This window comes from Tamandua tetradactyla, unplaced genomic scaffold, assembly GCF_023851605.1.
Source record: "Tamandua tetradactyla isolate mTamTet1 unplaced genomic scaffold, mTamTet1.pri scaffold_138_ctg1, whole genome shotgun sequence".
NCBI lineage: Eukaryota > Metazoa > Chordata > Mammalia > Pilosa > Myrmecophagidae > Tamandua > Tamandua tetradactyla.
Window position 1 is genome coordinate 163,021 of NW_027518271.1, and position 17,298 is coordinate 180,318.

General features: G+C 35.5%; 1 long non-coding RNA gene across 2 annotated transcripts in view; it reads right to left on the reverse strand.

Annotated features, from left to right (window-relative positions):
- The window catches only part of LOC143673137 (uncharacterized), a 56,187-nt gene that overhangs the window by 20,774 nt on the left and 18,115 nt on the right, over positions 1 to 17,298 (reverse strand). Inside the window, exons 2-3 of one of the 2 annotated variants that reach the window (XR_013170201.1) lie at positions 7,672 to 7,756; positions 3,375 to 3,515 (exon numbers count right to left, since the gene is read on the reverse strand). This is a non-coding gene — a long non-coding RNA (uncharacterized LOC143673137). Of the gene's footprint in view, positions 1 to 2,917; positions 3,516 to 7,671; positions 7,757 to 17,298 lie in introns of those variants that run through there. The other variant, XR_013170200.1, reaches the window with a different exon arrangement.

A 17,298-nucleotide genomic window follows, 5' to 3' on the forward strand; every position in this document is an offset into this window, starting at 1 on the left:
CTTTTCTGAAGAACAAATACAGAGGGGTAAAAGGCACATGAAGAGCTGCTCCTCTTCATTGACTATAAGAGAAATGCAAATTAAGGCAACATTGAGATCTCACCTCACACTTACAAGCACGGCTACCATTAAATGAACAGGAAAGTATAAATGTTGGAGAGAATGTGGAAAAATTGGATCACTTATTCACTGTTGGTGGGAATTTAAAATCTTTCAACTGCTGTGGAAATCAGCTTTTTGGTGGTTCCTCAGGAAATTAAATATTGAGTTGCCCTATGACCCAAAAATACCAATGCTCAGTATATACCCAGAAGAGTTGAGGGTACTGACACGAGCAGATATTTGCAAATGTTCATAGCAGCACTAGTCACAATTGCCAAGAGATGGAAACCATCCAGGTGCTCATCAACAGAGGAGTGAATTAAAAAATGTGGTGCATACATATAATGGAATATTATGCAGCATTTAGACAAAATGATGTCCCAAAACATATGACAATGTGGATGTACCTTAAGGACAACACTGACTGAAATAAGTCAGACACAAAAGGTCATATACTGTATGATTCCATTATTACGATTCTCATAAAACCGTCAGTGTGCTGGAGCAGCTAAGAGGAAAAATCTGAGTTGTGGGCATGGTAGCCCATGACAAACTCTGGGAATTGTTCTACAGATGCTTGTTGATACATGCTTTGAAAATTGCTGGGGTTTTTTCCTTTCTTTTCTTTGTGTGTGGGTGTGTTTGTGTGTGTGTGTGTATATATATATATATATATATGTTATATTTTACAATTAAAAAGTGGTTAAAACTGTAGGCAAGAGCTGGTCATGGTGGCTCAGAAGGCAAAGTTCTTGTCTGCCATGCCAGAGATCCAGGTTCATTTCCTGGTGCCTGCCCATGCAAAACAAACAAATAAATAAAAAACTGTAGGGAATTAAAATACTATTAGATAAAATAAATTCCTGAAATAAAAAATTTGAAAATATTTAGTGACATAGCTCACTGCTATAGCAAAGTTGATATTTGTAATGACTTTTTACTTGATATTTTGAAAATGCACATAGTTTTAACAGTTAATCAAAGTATTTAAGATACTGTTTAATATTTAGAATTTAAGTTATCTGATATCTGATATCTGTTGTTCTAGTTTACTAGCTGCTGGAATGCAGTGTGCCAGAAACAGAACAGCTTTTAAGAAGAGGAGTTTAATAAGCTGCAAGTTAACAGTTTTAGGCCATGAAAATATCCCAATTGAAACAAGTCTACAGAAATGCCCAATTTAAGGCATCCAGGGAAAGATACCTTGATTCAAGAAGGCCAATGAAGTTCAGGGTTTCTTTCTCAGGTGGAAAGGCACATAGCAAAATATTCAGGGTCTCTCTCTCAGCTGCAAAAGCACGTGGCAAACACAGCATCATCTGCTAGCTTTCTCTCCCAGCTTCCTCTTTCATGAAGCTCTCTGGGAGACTTTTCTTTCTTCATATTTAAAGGTCACTGGCTGGTGGACTATCTGCTTTGCATGGCTATATCGTTCTGCTCTCTCATAATTTCATGGCATTCTCTCTTGTCATTCCTTTTTAAAGGATTCCAGCAAATAATCAAGACACACCTGAATGGGTGGAGACATGTCTACCTAATCTATCTTAACAACCACTCTTGGTTGAGTCACATCTCCAGGGAAATGATCTAATTATAGATTCAAACATACAGTACTGAATAGGAATTAGAAGAAGCAGCTGCCTTTACAAAATGGGATTAGGATTAAAACATGGTTTTTCTATGATGCATACGTCATTTCAAACCAGCACATCTGTATTTATAGATTTTTCCTTCCTTGTTTTAATTTTAAATGGTTTATGAAACATATTGTACAAACAATATTGTACAAATATATTGTATTCTGATTACTTATATTTTTAAATATATTTGATATGCCTATGGATAATCTAACTAAGATACCCATTCTAGGTGGTTAAGATTCCCATATGATAATTGTAAAAATGTTTGTATCTTCATAATTTCCTGAAATCAGGAAAATATTTGGTAATATTTTTCATTACCATAGCAATACAGATATTTATAAGAACTTTCTACTTGATTTTTTGAGAACATTTACAGTTATGACAGCTGATCAAATAGTGACTACTTAGTATTTAATACTTAGAATCTAAGAAATTTTCTATCTGATTATGTAGATTTTTTCCTTGTTGCCTTAATTTTAAATTGGTTTATGAAACTTACAGTGCAAACACAGGCTTTACAGTAATTAAATGGATACTTAATTTAAATACACTTATGGTTCAGTTAACTAAGATACACATTTTGAGTAGATCTAAGTGTATTGTTTGTTTTTTAAAATAAAATATAACAAAAAATCTTTGGGAGAGATTAAAATTTTCTCAGAGAAACAAATCCTGGAAGAATTTGTCAATAAGAGACTGGTCCTACAAAAATACTAAAGGGACTAAAGGGATGAATACACATAGTTGCATATTCATCATCATGATCATTTCTTAGACCTTTTGCATCAATTCTGAAAAAGAAATAAAAAGACAACAGAAAAAAATTCATACATACCATACCCCTTACTGCTCCCTTTCATTGATCACTAGCATTTCAATCTAAATTTATTTTAACATTTGTTCCCCCATTATTTATTTTTGTTCCATATGTCTTACTCATCTGTTGATAAAACAGATAAAAGCAGCATCAAGCACAAGGTTTTCACAATCAATGGGAGCACAGCACTGAGGAATTGATAACCGTTGCATTAAGCTCAAACTGTATTTGCATTTCAAATCAGATGATTCTCAATACTGAGCAATTGGTCTCTCACAGGTATGGACACATACATATACACACTGATTATTTTACTTAATAATTTTTATAAAATCTCAAAAAACACATGGTCTAATATAATCTTGACATTTCCCAATAAACCGATCATTATAACGTGCAAATGATGAGGTATAATTTGCACTTCAGCGTTTATAACAAAAAACATTTTCTGCCTATTTCAAGCAAATATACAGACTCATCACAGGACAATGAATACCCATGTGTTGCCACTTTTATAACTATAATTATATTACTGCCCCAGATGACCTGTTTTCTCTCATGTATGACATCATTTCACAAACAGCTTGAAATTTTGAAAGATCTAATGAGCTTATGTGTAAAATACTTTGCATCTGAACATAATATACAGCTATATTTTTCAATAGAATGACAGCAAACTTTGCAGCTAAGTATAGCATTCTACAGAACTAAATAGGTATCATGGATAAGTTGGTACAGTGTATGCTGCCTCATTAAATTTTCCATAACTTCAGGTATTTTTAATAAAATACAAGTATGGATCAGTTTCTCACCTCACAGGAGTTTCTCCTGAAACTCCTATACTGAAGGATGATCTTAGCTCCTAATTCCAGGGATATGAGATCATTCAAACTCAGTTTTCCTTGGGATCTTCAAAACCAATGTTCATCCTCTCTTTAATATCTTCACCTCCTCTTCATGTTCAAGAATAAAAGAAGGTCCTCAAGCCATTCTGGTCTCTCCAACTCATCACAAAAATTCTCAGGGCTATGAAATTTACTCTACCTACTATACTCCTAAATGCAAGCTAACATTAAAGAAACAATTCTTTTCATTACTCCTATTTACAAAATTTTAATAAGTTGCTTAAAATAAGGGGAAAAGAGCAATGAGAGCAAATGAAAGGGAACATCTTAGGTGTCCATTTTGAAAGTTTTAAAAATATACAAATATACAATATTAAAACTTTAACTTATGACTTGAGGGAAATGTGATTCCTCTTTTCCTTCTATTAACTAATTCTCTCATTTGTTTCTCTCAACAATGCAAAACCTCCATCTTAGCAACTGCAACTCTGTACTGATGAACTCACTTGCTGAACACCAGCCTCCCTACCAACTATAAATATTTGCTATTACTCAATTCTATCAACTAGGCTCACTGTACATCTAAGCCATTTGCAGGCATTAACAGGATCAATGAGTACATTATTTCTCTAAAGAGGACATGGGCAGAATGAGAACAAACCTCTCTCAGTTCTCCAGTGAATACAGAGTCTTAATGGAGTCTGTAACAAACTTGTGCTGGAAAGATTACTTATTGAGGAATGATCACTCTGCCAGTTTGAGAGGATTGATGTATCCTTGAAAACCCATGTTTTAATCCTAATCAAGCTTGTGAGAGCAATGGTTTCTTCTAATCCTTATTCATTATCATAGCTTGGAAGCATTAGATTATCATTACAAACACATGACTCAATTTTAATTGTGGGTGTTAAACTTGATTAGAAGGATCAACCTGGGTCTTTATTAGTTTGCTGGAATCCTATATAAAAGGAGCCATTTCAGACAGAGTCCCTTTTGAGAACAAGAAGAGAGATACAGAACCATGACAGAAGGATGAGAGAACCACAGAGTCTACCAGGCAACAACCATTGGAGATGAAGAAGGAAAATGACTCCCAGGGAGCTTCATGAAGCAGAAGGCTTAGAAAGAGAGCCAGAAGATGACACCATGTCTGCCATATGCCTTTCCAGCTGAGAGAGAAATGCTGAATATCATCAGCTTTCTTGAACCAAGGTATCTTTACCTGGATGTCTTAGATTGGACATGAAATATGTCCATAGACATATTTTTTCTTTTTTTATTTATTAATTTAAAAAATAACAACAAACAAAACATTAAGATATCATTCCATTCTGCACATATAATCAGTAATTCTTAATATCATCACATAGTTGCATATTCATCATTTCTTAGAACATTTGCATCAGTTTAGAAAAAGAAATAAAAAGACAACAGAAAAAGAAATAAAATCATAACAGAGAAAAAATGACTATACATACCATATCCCTTACCCCTCGCTTTCATTTATTACTAGCATTTCAAACTAAATTTAATTTAACATTTGTTCTCCCTATTATTTATTTTTATTCCATATGTTCTACTCTTCTGTTGATATGGTAGATAAAAGGAGCACCAGACACAAGGTTTTTACAATAACAGAATCACATTGTGAAAGTTATATCAGCTTATATCAGCTATATAAGAGCCCCATCTTGGAGTTTGTTCATATGAAACCTAACCCCATAAAGGATAGGTCAAGTCTACATAGACATATTTTAACTGGACAACTTCACAGTCTTAAAACTGTAAACTAGCAACTTATTAAATTCTCCTTTTAAAAGTCATTCTTTTGATTCTGGTATTTTCCATTGTGTCAGCTAACAAAGTAGAACAGATTTTGGCATCAGAGAAGTGGGGTGCTGCAATTTACAAATACCAAACATGTTGGAGTAGCTTTTAAAATGGATAAGGAGAAAATTCTGGAAGAGATGTGAGTAGCTTGATAGAGAAGGCCTAGAATGCTTTGAAGAGCCTGGTAAAAATGGGGACTCTAAAGATACTTCTGATAAGGCCTTAAGCAGAAATGAGATATGTGTTATTGCAAATAGCAAAGAAAGTAATCCTTGTTTTAAAGTGGCAGATAATATGGCACAATTGACCTGTAGATTTGAATGGAAGGCAGATTTTAAAACACGTGAACTTGGTAATTTAGTAGAAGAGATTTCCAAATTAAATGTGGAAAGTGCGACCTAGTTTCTCTTCACAGCTTGTAGCAAAATGCAACAGGAAAGGGATAAGCTGAAAACTGAATGCTTGGGTACAGAGAAACCAGATGTTGATTTTCTGGAGAATTCTGAGCTTCTGGAAAGGGGTACACCAGAGAATAGTGCCCTACATGAAGATTTAACCAAATGTGGAAACTGCCAGCTATTTCAGAGAAAGCCAGGATTGGACATGAAGTTATCAAAGACAGATTTGTGGAAACTCCTTATGTCTGATGGACATGATCTGAGACTATTTTATAGAAAGCCGAAGAAGGTGCTGCAGGAGCTGCCTAAAAAAGAACCACTGACAGTACAACAGAGAGGGACACAGAAGGGACACATTGGAGGAAAAATAACTTCAAAGGTAGAATCATGAAGGCTGAAGTCTGAAGTCAAGATGCCTCATTCTAAGAGAGTGGACTCATCCAAGCATGTGGAGAGTGTGAGTTTGCCCCAAAGGGAGAGGATGGGCCTTCCACCTCATTGCAGTGGAAGAGTGATGATACCTCAGGCCTGGGAGAGGGTGCAGCACCCTCTTTGGGGATAGAGAAAAGTAGGGCTGCCACCACATGAAGGGGTTAAGTGTGTACCCTAAAGCTTGCAATGATGCTTGGTGTGGCCCTGATGCTTAGAGAGGGTGGAACTGAGTAAACGATGGTCTCTCCAGTGTCTCCTAAGGTTGAATTCAGATAGGCAAGCATAGGCCTGTAGAAAGGGTGGAACTGCTGCTTTCTAAAGTCTCAAAGATAAATGACTCTCAGATTTGATATCTAATGGAATTTGCCCTACAGGTTTTTGAGACTGCTTGGGTCCAGTGACACATGTGTTCCTTCCTCCCTATGGAAATGGGTACATATATCCTATGACTGTTTCTCCTTTTATGTTGGCAGCAGATAACTTGTTTGTGTTTCACACTTGTTTGAGTTTCACAGGTCCAGACCGGGAAAAAAATTTTGCTTTACAACTGTCCAGGCCTGTAGTTGACTTTTATGAGAATTTTACTGGTTTTAACCTTGTGTTGTATTTGTAGTGTTACTGAAATGGTTTAAGGTTCTCTGACATTGTAATGGAATGAATGTATTTTGTATATGGGAAAAACATGTCTTTTTTAGGATCTGGAGGGTGGAATGTGTCAGTTTGAAAGGATTTATGTGCCCTAGAAGAGCAAAAACCATGTTTTAATCCAAGTCAATGCTGTGAGAACAACAGTTTCTTCTAATCCTTATTCAGTACCATAGGTTGGAAATTTAAACAGCAAACTTGAACAATCACCATTCCAAAGGCCAGGATAAATACAACTTTAGCTCAGATCCTTGAATACCTTCTAAATGAGATTAGAATATTGTTCTAGTTTGTTAGTTGTCAGAATACAATATCCCAGAAATGGAACAGCTTTTAAAAAGGAGAATTTAATAAATTGCTAGTTTACAGTTCTAAGGCTGTGAAATTGTCTAAATTAAAACAAGTCAATAAAAATGTCCAATCTAAGGCATGCAGATAAAGACACCTTGGTTCAAGAAGGTGATGACATCCAGCATTTCTCTCTCAGTTGGTGGGGCACATGGCAAATGTGATGTCTGCTAGCTTTCTCTCCAAGACTCTTGCTTCATGAAGTTTCTTGGGAAGCATTTTTCTTCTTCATTTCCAAAGGTCATTGTCTGGTGGACTTTCTGCTTCATATGGCTATGTCCTTCTGAAACATTCCCCAAAATGCTTCTTCTTTTAAAAGATTCCACTAAACTAATCAAGATCTATACAGAATGGGTGGAAACACGTCTCCATCTAACCAAAAATAATACTTACAAATGATTGACCACATCTCCATGAAGATAACCTAATCAAGTTTCTGACCTAAAGTGCTAAATAGGGATTAGAAGAAACCACTGCTCCTACAAGATTGATTAGGATTCAAGCACGGGTTTTCTTGGGCACATAAATCCTTTCAAACTAACACAAATATCTGTGCCCATCTACAGAAAATACATGGTTAATTTCAGTAAAAAGAAGTATTCCTTACTCACCAGTGATTGCATAGTCAACAGCTCAGCTGAGAATTGTCTTCCTCTGAGTTTACACTCACAACAAGATAGCACTAAGTAAGCAAAACTGAGAATGTAGAAAAAAGCTATTAGATTCTGGACTTATCATGACTTCCAGACACAACTCTCATGACTCCTAATCCTCTCCTCCACCTGGGAATAACCCCAATCCAATAAATAGGAACATGAAATATGCTCTAAGAGAATAACTTCTTTATATAGATAAGACGAAATCATTGAGTTCTATATCTTCATCAGCCCATGGCTTTCAGAGATTTTCCATTCCCTTCCTGACTCAAAACATTTGTCTCCACATCCAGAGAAATCACTGTGGATTTTCTCAGCTATAAATACGTCTGGCCCCTGAAATATCCACCCCCATCTTCTCAATTCTCACCCCTGTCCTATTTTGCTTTGTATCTGTCCTTCTGAGGATATTTGCCAGAAATTTTCGTGGTTCTTTCACATTAAATATCTAATACTATTATTGAGATAACCAAGAAACCTTTCATTTTATTATCAAAGACTTGTTCCACTTTGAGGGATCAATGGATGGCTGTTGTATTACAAATATATTCCTGAAAATCTCTTGCATCAAAGAGTCACATATGCACATGTGTCATAACATCTCACAATCTTGATAGGTTCAGGAAGCTCAAATTAAATGGAATTAAGGATCTGGAATAAAACCCATACCTCAATTTGAAATTAGTAAAATGGCAGTTGACATCTTATATTATATTAATAGTTTTCAGTTGTAACATCTTTCGTTTCATAATTTATAGATGTGGAAGATCTTCTGCTTTAAATTTTTATTAACATTGTTAATAAATATATAATTATTTCATGGACAAATGATGATATTTTCTGAAAACAGTCAGATTAACTTATGCATTTGTTCCTGAATTCATGTAAACAACATTGTTTTAAATGTGTTTGGAGAATTACATTTATTTAATCTTTAAATTGACCATATTGATTAAGGTAGATTTACCTATTTAACAAATTAAATGAAAAGAGATTCAGAAACCTTAGAAAACAAGAAACTTTTCTAAGGTTTGTAATCTTAGAAAAGTACATGGCTAGAAAAAGACACAGCCAGAGTTTAAACTTTTTCTGCTTGTTTCCCAGTTCAAATTTCTTAAGGCTTACACCATTACCTGAATGCCATCTCTCATTTCAATAATCAGATGATGCACCTTACTGTGAAAATCTCCTTTTCATGTGGTTTGTTCTCACAATTATGCCTCATGCCCAGGTTCCCCTCCAATGTGAGAATTTTCATGAAATTGAATCCACAACCCAAACATAAACTTCTGGCTCACCTGAGGTTTACTGTCCAACATAACCTACACTTACTCACATCAATATATATTTACTGAGAACAATATTTCTCATGTCCTGCCTTGTCCCTGCTCCACACAGAGATGACTAAGATGTTGAGCCAGGTTTAAACACTGAGTTCTTTCCTCCAGGTCACTCATAAAATTTGTCATTATTCATGTATTAGTTCATTTCTCTGTGCTTCCTACTAGTCTAAATTCATGAATTTATTCCTTGAATGATTTTAGGCAAGTTTCCCTGAGAAAAGTACTAATGAATTTTGAATCTAGAGAAAGTGTTTGTCCACTATAACCCAACCTGACCTCAAATAGCCTGGACCTAAGTGCTTGCAGTCAAATTCAATAATTAGAAAGTAAATAAGGACTTTCTTTTTTGTTTAAAATTCTCTTCCTTATAAAACAGAGCCCAAACAGGCCAAAGATGCAAACAAATCAATACTTATGGATGATACTTTCATCAAATTCTACACTTAGGGGTTCTTTATCAGTCTAGAAAAGGTAACATTTTCATGGAGGACCCTCCTTTAACGCAGTTGAAAGTGTGGTCAGTCTATAATCCAAACAAACTCTCATTAATTCAGATGAAAGATACATACAATCAACACATGCCTTCTTTAATATCATCATTACCATCAAATTACATAAATTATGCAGATGTCCTTTAATTCCTCCTAAAATACAAAAACAAACCTATATATCTTTTCCCAGAGAACTCTTTCTTTACTGATTTTTATATGTTGTGTAAGTACTCTGGAGAATCTACAGGTAGAAGGGCTCTACTACTCTTAATCTATAAAAGGACTTGTAATCATCACCACTTCTAAGGATGTGAACATTAGTGTAGTCTACATAAGATAAATATTTTTGCTAAAAAATATATACTCAAATAAAAATATATTCATTTGCTTTTTTTTCAATGGACAGGCAAATGTCATATATATGGAATCATACAGAATGAGACATTTTGAATGTGACTTATCTTTCTCTTAGCATTATGGATTTGAGATCCATCCTTGCTGTGTGTATAATGTTGCTGAGTGGTGTTTCTTTGTATGAATGTACCACAGTTTAACCATTCACCAGTTGAAGGATTCTTAGAGTATTTCCCAATTTGGAGCAATTATGCATAAGGCTGCTATAAACATTTGTATACAGATTTGTTTGTTAACCTAGGTTTTCATTTCTTTAAGATAAATGGCTAGGTGTGGAAATTTGGGTCATATGATATATATGATAAATGTATGTTTAATTTTTCAACTATCAGAGTTATCCCAAGTTTCTGTACAATTTTGTATTTTTCCAGTGATGTATGAGAGTTTCAGTTGCTCTCCACTTTAGCCAAAATTTGGTATTGTAAATTTTTTTAAAAGCCAATCTAGAGTATTGCAATAGTGGATTTTTGCCTGCCATGCTGGAGGTTCTCTCTTAAAAGACTCCATTAGGTGGCCCAGCTTGAATGTATGAAGCCACATCTCCATGGAAAGAATGTAATTAAAGGTCCCACCCACAATTAGGTGGCTTAAATCTCCATGGATACACCTTAATAAAAAATAACCTCCCCAGCAGATGAGTAAAAATTAAGGACATAAATAATTACATAATGGGTGGGATGAGGGGTAAAAAATTTGGGTAGATTTTAATATAGTGGTAAATGAGGAGGGGGTAAGGGTATGGTTTCTTTTCATTTCTTTTCCTGAAATGATGCAGATATTCTAAAACTAATCATGGTGAATACACAGCTATGTGATGATTAAAAAATTGAAAGTAGGGTGTATTATATGATGATACTGTGAGCCTTCAATTGTATACTCTGGATAGATTGTATGCTGTGTGAATACATCCAATAAAATTGTATAAAAAGTGATTCCATGCAAAAATCTTGAGTTGGGATTAAAGAACATGGTTTTTTAGGGGTACACAACAATTCAAAGCAGCAAATCCTACCCTCTGGACCCCAAGGAAAACAGATATTCTTTCCATATATAAAACATTTCATTACAATATCAAAAAGCCTTAAAGCATTTTCCTAACAATACAAATGGAAGGCAAAGTCAGAACCAGTTAAAAAAAAGCTCATCAAATTCAGTTATAGGCACTCTGTCCCAAGGCAAAATTTTCCCCTGGCTCTGGACCTGTAAAACTCAGAACAAGTTATCTGTTGCAAACATTTACAAGAGGCACAGTCATATGGTCAACATTATCATTTCCATTGGGAAGAATTGAAGGAAAACAAAGTTCACTGACCCAAGCAGTTTCAAAAACCTACAGGGCAAACTACATTAGGTTTCAAAGTCTGAGAGCCATTTATCCTCAGGGTTTTAGAAAGCAGCAGTCCACCCTTTCTAAGAGAGTACAAACACTGCCCTCTTCAAACACTGAGGTGAAAGGTACAAACTTGGGGAACATTTGAGAGAGCACAATTATTTTGTTTCCACCCTCAACAAGCATTGAAAGAGGACCTGGGATCTCTGCCATCTCTGGAGCACTCTAAACCCCCTCAGAAAAATAGAGGAGCAGCAAGGCTCTCCCCAAACCACAAGGAACGAGCTCCACCCTTTCTGAGGCCCAGTCACCAAATCTCTTCCTGAACAATGAGGCAGAAGACCTGCTCTCTGCTTTCAGGGCAAACTCACACTCTCCAAATGTATGGAGGCCTGCTTTCCTGACCTGAGTTTTCTTGGTTTTAGACCTTAGCTTCCATGGTTCTGCCTTTGAAATTATTTTTCCTTCAATCTGTCCCTTTTAATGCAGACTGGCTAATGAAAGACCACTCTTGTTGATCAATAATCAACTCTTGTTGATTTTCTAGGCAGAATACTGGGATCATACCTATCAGTTGATAGGGCTTTCCACAAATCCTCCCTGGATAATTCCATCTCCAATCCTTGCTTTTTCTGTAGTAGCTTACAAGTTCCATGTTTGGTTAAATCCTCACATGAAGCACTATTATCTTGGGTCCCCCTTTCTGGAATCACAGATTTTTCCAGACAATCAATTTCTAATTTCTTTATACACAAGAGTTCAGGTCTTGGCTTATCTCTTTCCTGTCACATTTCACTGTAACCAGCAAGGAGAAACCAGGCAACACTTTCCACATTTGTGTAACTCTTCAGTTAAGTATCCTAGCTTGTGGCTTTTAAATTTTGTCTTCCATTCACAACCAAGACTCAATTTGGAGAAATTCTCTGCCACTTTAAAACAAAGATCACCTTTCTTCCAGTTTGGAATAACACATATACCATTTCTGTCTAAGGCCTTATCAGAAGTAGCTTTAGAGTCCACATTTCTGCCAAAAGTCTCTTTTTTTTAAATTTTTTATTAATTAAAAAAAATTGAAGAAACAAACACAAACATTCCTAATATATGCTCCTTCCATTCTACATATATAATCAGTAATTCACAATATCATCACATAGTTGCATATTCATCATCATGATCATTTCTTAGAACATTTGCATCAATTCAGATAAAGAAATAAAAAGACAACAGAAAAATAAAAAGAAAACAGAAAAAAATTATACATACCATACCCCTTTCCCCTCCCTTTCATTGATCACTAGCATTTCAAACTAAATTTATTTTAACATTTGTTCCCCCATTATTTATTTTTATTCCATATGTTCTACTCATCTGCTGACAGGGTAGATAAAAGGAGAATCAGACACAGGGTTTTCACAATCACACAGTCACATTGTGAAAGCTATATCATTATACAATCATCATCAATAAACATGGCTACTAGAACACAGCTCTACATTTTCAGTCTGCCAAAAGTCTCTTTAAACAAAGTAAGCCTTTTCTAAAAAGGTCCTCAAAGGTCTTCCAGAGTCCCCTCTTATCCATTTAAAATGCCATTTAAAAAATATCTGCATTTGCAAACCACTGTTATCTACATCTCTTGTACCAATAACTGTTTTAGTTTGTTAATTGTGCTAGAAATGCAATATACCAGAAATGGTTTGGATTTTATAAAAATAATTTATTAATTTACAAGACTACTGTTCAAGACCATAAAATGACCAAAATAAGGCATCTAGAGAAAGATCTTTTGACTCAAGAAAGGGCTGATGATGTTCAGTGTTTCTCTGTCAGCTGGGAAGGCATTTGGTGATGTCTGCTAGTTTTCTCTCCTGAGGCAAACAACAGTTTGAAACTGGCAAAGAGGCAATACATTGTTGTTTGCCAATTTGAAAAAGGAGCAATAAAATTTATATAGTCTTACAAACTTAAAGAATATCGTTCAATATATTAATATGTTGTGTACCAAATTAATATGATTAAATTCTGCCCAAAATTCACACCAAATACACTGACAACATTGATAAACTGATTCTATTATTTATTTGAAAGACATAAGGTCAAGAATGCTGCCATTGAAGTTTTTGCTTTAGTCCCTGCTGGGTACTTCTTGCTGTTTATGATCAGGGCCTGACAGGCAAGAATATGGATCCCTATCTTGGTAAGAGTGATAAATTTGATCAGGGGGAAGAGGGTATGCTGTTATATTACACAAGGAAGGAAGAATATGTTTGGCACCTATATGATTTACTTAGGTACCTCTCTATATTCTCTTGTCAAACATTGTTAATAAATGGGGAATTTAGCAAACACTGCCTGAGCAAGGCATTGTGACAAAGAGATCTGACCCATCAAGGGTAAGACCTAAGACTGAAAGAGTTGCCATGTGGTGGTGAGGGAAATCTACAATATACAAGGTAGAAGGATACTGATTGACCCCAAGAACACCTGAAGCCATGGTAGCATTATGTGTAAATATACTTCCTCTTGCAGATTCCTTCAGGAAGAGGAGCCTGGGGGAACACCTCCCTGAATAAAGATAGATCCAAGTGAGACAAGAGAAGAAATGGATGGACATGTAAATGGTCCACCAAGATCCTTCTTATGTGAAAAATTTCCAGCTCAGCTTCTGAATGTTATCCACACTCTGACAATGTCCTTTATTTGTCTGCGTATTTGAGGATTGCCTCACCTGCAAAAACCACATGCCATAAGGTCACACATCCCCAGGGTGATTAATGGAGACCAGGGTATGTAGTTATGGCCATTCTAGTTCAGTTTAGTTCATATATACTGGGCCATGTCAGTAAAAAGGTTGCTTTGCAGATTCACTTTTCCCTCTGCCCAAGATTTCTTTCTCTATTCTCCTTTCCACCACATTTATCCCAAGAGCACTTCCAAATAAAAACATTAGGTTCTGGGAATCTAACCTGTGAGAACAGTCAAAATTGTCTGGAGAGAAAAGAAGATTTCATAAGCAGGAATTATTCAAATTCTGCTGAGGATGAAATAAGATGAGGGCTGAAAAACTCATGAGACTGCTATATTGATGAAAATATTAATGTCATCAAAACTGATGTCCATGAATTAATGGGAATAAAGACTCAGATTGGAGAGGGCGAGAAGGGTGGGATGAGGAGAGAATCTGATGTATGGACTCTGCTCTCAACTTACACTGATAAGTACATGAAAGGCCAACAGCTGTAAATAAAAGTTCAAAAGTGTTTTAACTGCTCATCTAGTTTCAGTATGGAAGATTTTAGAGCACACTGCAATTCAAAGAGCCTGAATCAAAATTTAGATAGAGGAGATTCTAAGATAAAATATATTATTTATAAATAAAGATATAAAATTCATGATACTTTAGCAAGGGATGGGAATCAAACACAAAGTTAGAAGTAAAGAAGTCAACTGGGATAAAGGATGATGCCTCAGCTTCTGTGAAGAGATGCCAGCAGAAGAATATTTTCAAATTTAATGCCTCAAAATACCTACCTCCAAAGCACCTGTTTTATTTCTCAAATAGATTTCAAATGAGCTGCTGAATTTGAGTGGAAAAGCAAGAATGTGGAGATTCACAGACATGGCAAGGATGTAAAAGAGTATTTATTAAACCTGGGGAATGGAATTGACATGAAAGACCTAATGAGATTGCCTGAAATGTTTGAGAAATGCCCCCAGATAACCTGGCGTCACAGCATCATATACAGGGAAACAATTACAATGTAACTTAGTAAAAGAGTTTCCTCCTGGGAACCAGAAATTTCAATCTAGAAGGGCCTATCTCTGCAGTAAAAATTGTTTCTGAGGGCCATTACAGCTTGGAAACCTTCAATATGCCACTTAGGGGGTCTCAACAATTGGCAGTTATTACAGGGGTTGGTAGACACCTAATACTAAGACACACCAGAAATATGCATGCTACTAAACCTCAAAGGAATGTTAAGACTGAGTGTATCTGAAGCCCAGGACTGAATATAATGATCCCTGTGACCAAATGCAACTCGTGCTTGTAGAGTACAGGATAAATTCAAGCATCACTAAATATGACCTATTTGTGCCAAGGAAAACTAATTTCTCCATCTGAAAAATGTAGGTGGTATTTTAACCAACTTCTTTTTTCAGTGGTAAAACAAATAGGTGATGTAGAGTGCTTTGAAGTAAGCTCAATAAAGATATTCAATTAACATGTTTATAATAACAGCAATGAATTATTATTTAAGTTTTAAATAAATAATTTTTTCTTAGTTCAGGGAGTGATCAGTCAAGCCCTCTTTATGAGAAGTATGAAGTTTGAATCTAACATATTGCATCAAATTAGAAAACATTGTATTCAGTTTGAACAGAATTATGTGGAAATGTGTGAATCCTTATTAAAATATACCAATCATAGGCAACAGAACAATCCTTAAAGAGGAAAAAGAAAGCTCATAATTTTTCAAAACTTTGAAATAGCATCAAACAGGTCTTCAAGTCAATGATATATTCCTTGAAAGAATAATTCTAACAAGATTAAAAACCTCATACAATGAATTCAGAAAATGTCACTATTATCCTGATAAATTCTACAATATTGAAAAATCTGAAGTTTATTAAAACAGCTAAAAAGCGATAATCACAATAGAAGTCATAGTTTAAACATCAAACAATATTCTTAATTATTACAGATATGAAGCCTGGAAATAATTTTAATAAAATGGAAAATCTTTGAACTCATTTAAGGGGTCCCCAAAGAGCCTGAGACAAAAATACGCTTGGTATAATTGTTTATTTATGAAAATTCACTGTCATTGCTATGGCTTAAATTTTGTCCTAAAAGATTTTTAACCTGAAAATACTCTTCAGTCCTGACAAATTCAAACAATTGGGATAAAACAATTCTCTTTTTTTTGTCCCATCCTTACTATACCAGTTCAGGTGTTCAGCAGTTCAGTTTGTGACAGTGAACATTGATGGCTTTTGTTTAATCACCAATGAAACTACTTCAGGAAGCTCCTAGCCACTGCCCAACTAATTCTTCGTATTTCTTGACTGGGAATTGACTTCTTCAGAGTTCCTCAACTAGTTACAAGTAGTTTCTCTCAACATGATTCCCAAAACATGGGCATTAATAAAGAACAAACGCCTAAATCAAAATATCTGTCATTCTTTCAACAGAGTTTCTGAGACTTTTCACATGCCACATGTGATATACAATCCTGACATAAGCAGAATTGATACCTTCCCTTCTGGAGTACATTTGGGTCAAGAGAGTTAAGAAAAATGTATTACTAGTGGTGCATACTTTGGTGTAAACACAGTGGTTTTATCAGGATCTTGAGAGATGACAAGGTTGGGCTTCAATATTCAAACTATTAAAACCTAGGTGAGTATCTAAAAGAAGGCCATGCAGGGTATTGTTGTCATAAGGAATCCCAGGAATAGGTGACTGTATGAACAAGTCACTAATGCAATAGAGCCTATGGCCACCCCACAGGACAAGTGAAGTTGTTCATGTGCTGCTGAGGTCAGGTACACACAAACTGCTTGGGAATAAACACAGATCCAATATCATCACATGACCCCTAAGGCAACCATTTCAAGCAAAGCAAGGAATCAAAATCTCTCTATGGGTAAAGTGACATAGTAGTAAAGCACTTATGGCCTAAATTCAGTAACTATGTGAGCTTATGGGTGGTTTTGAGACTGAAAATGTTTCATGACAATTTCAATCCTCCTGCTACTTTCCTGCCACATCACTACCCATCTGTCTCCCTGATAAATAGTCTCAATTCTGTGGATCCCTGCAGGGGTGAGACTACAAAAGACATAGACTCATGACTTTAATTTAAGCAACTACATCATATATTTATAAAGATTCTCATGCAATTCTTCAAGAACCACTAGAGACCCAAAACACTCCACCCTTCTGAAGAGGCACTGCATCCTGGACTGAACCCTACTGTGAAGTAAATATACTAGTCAGACC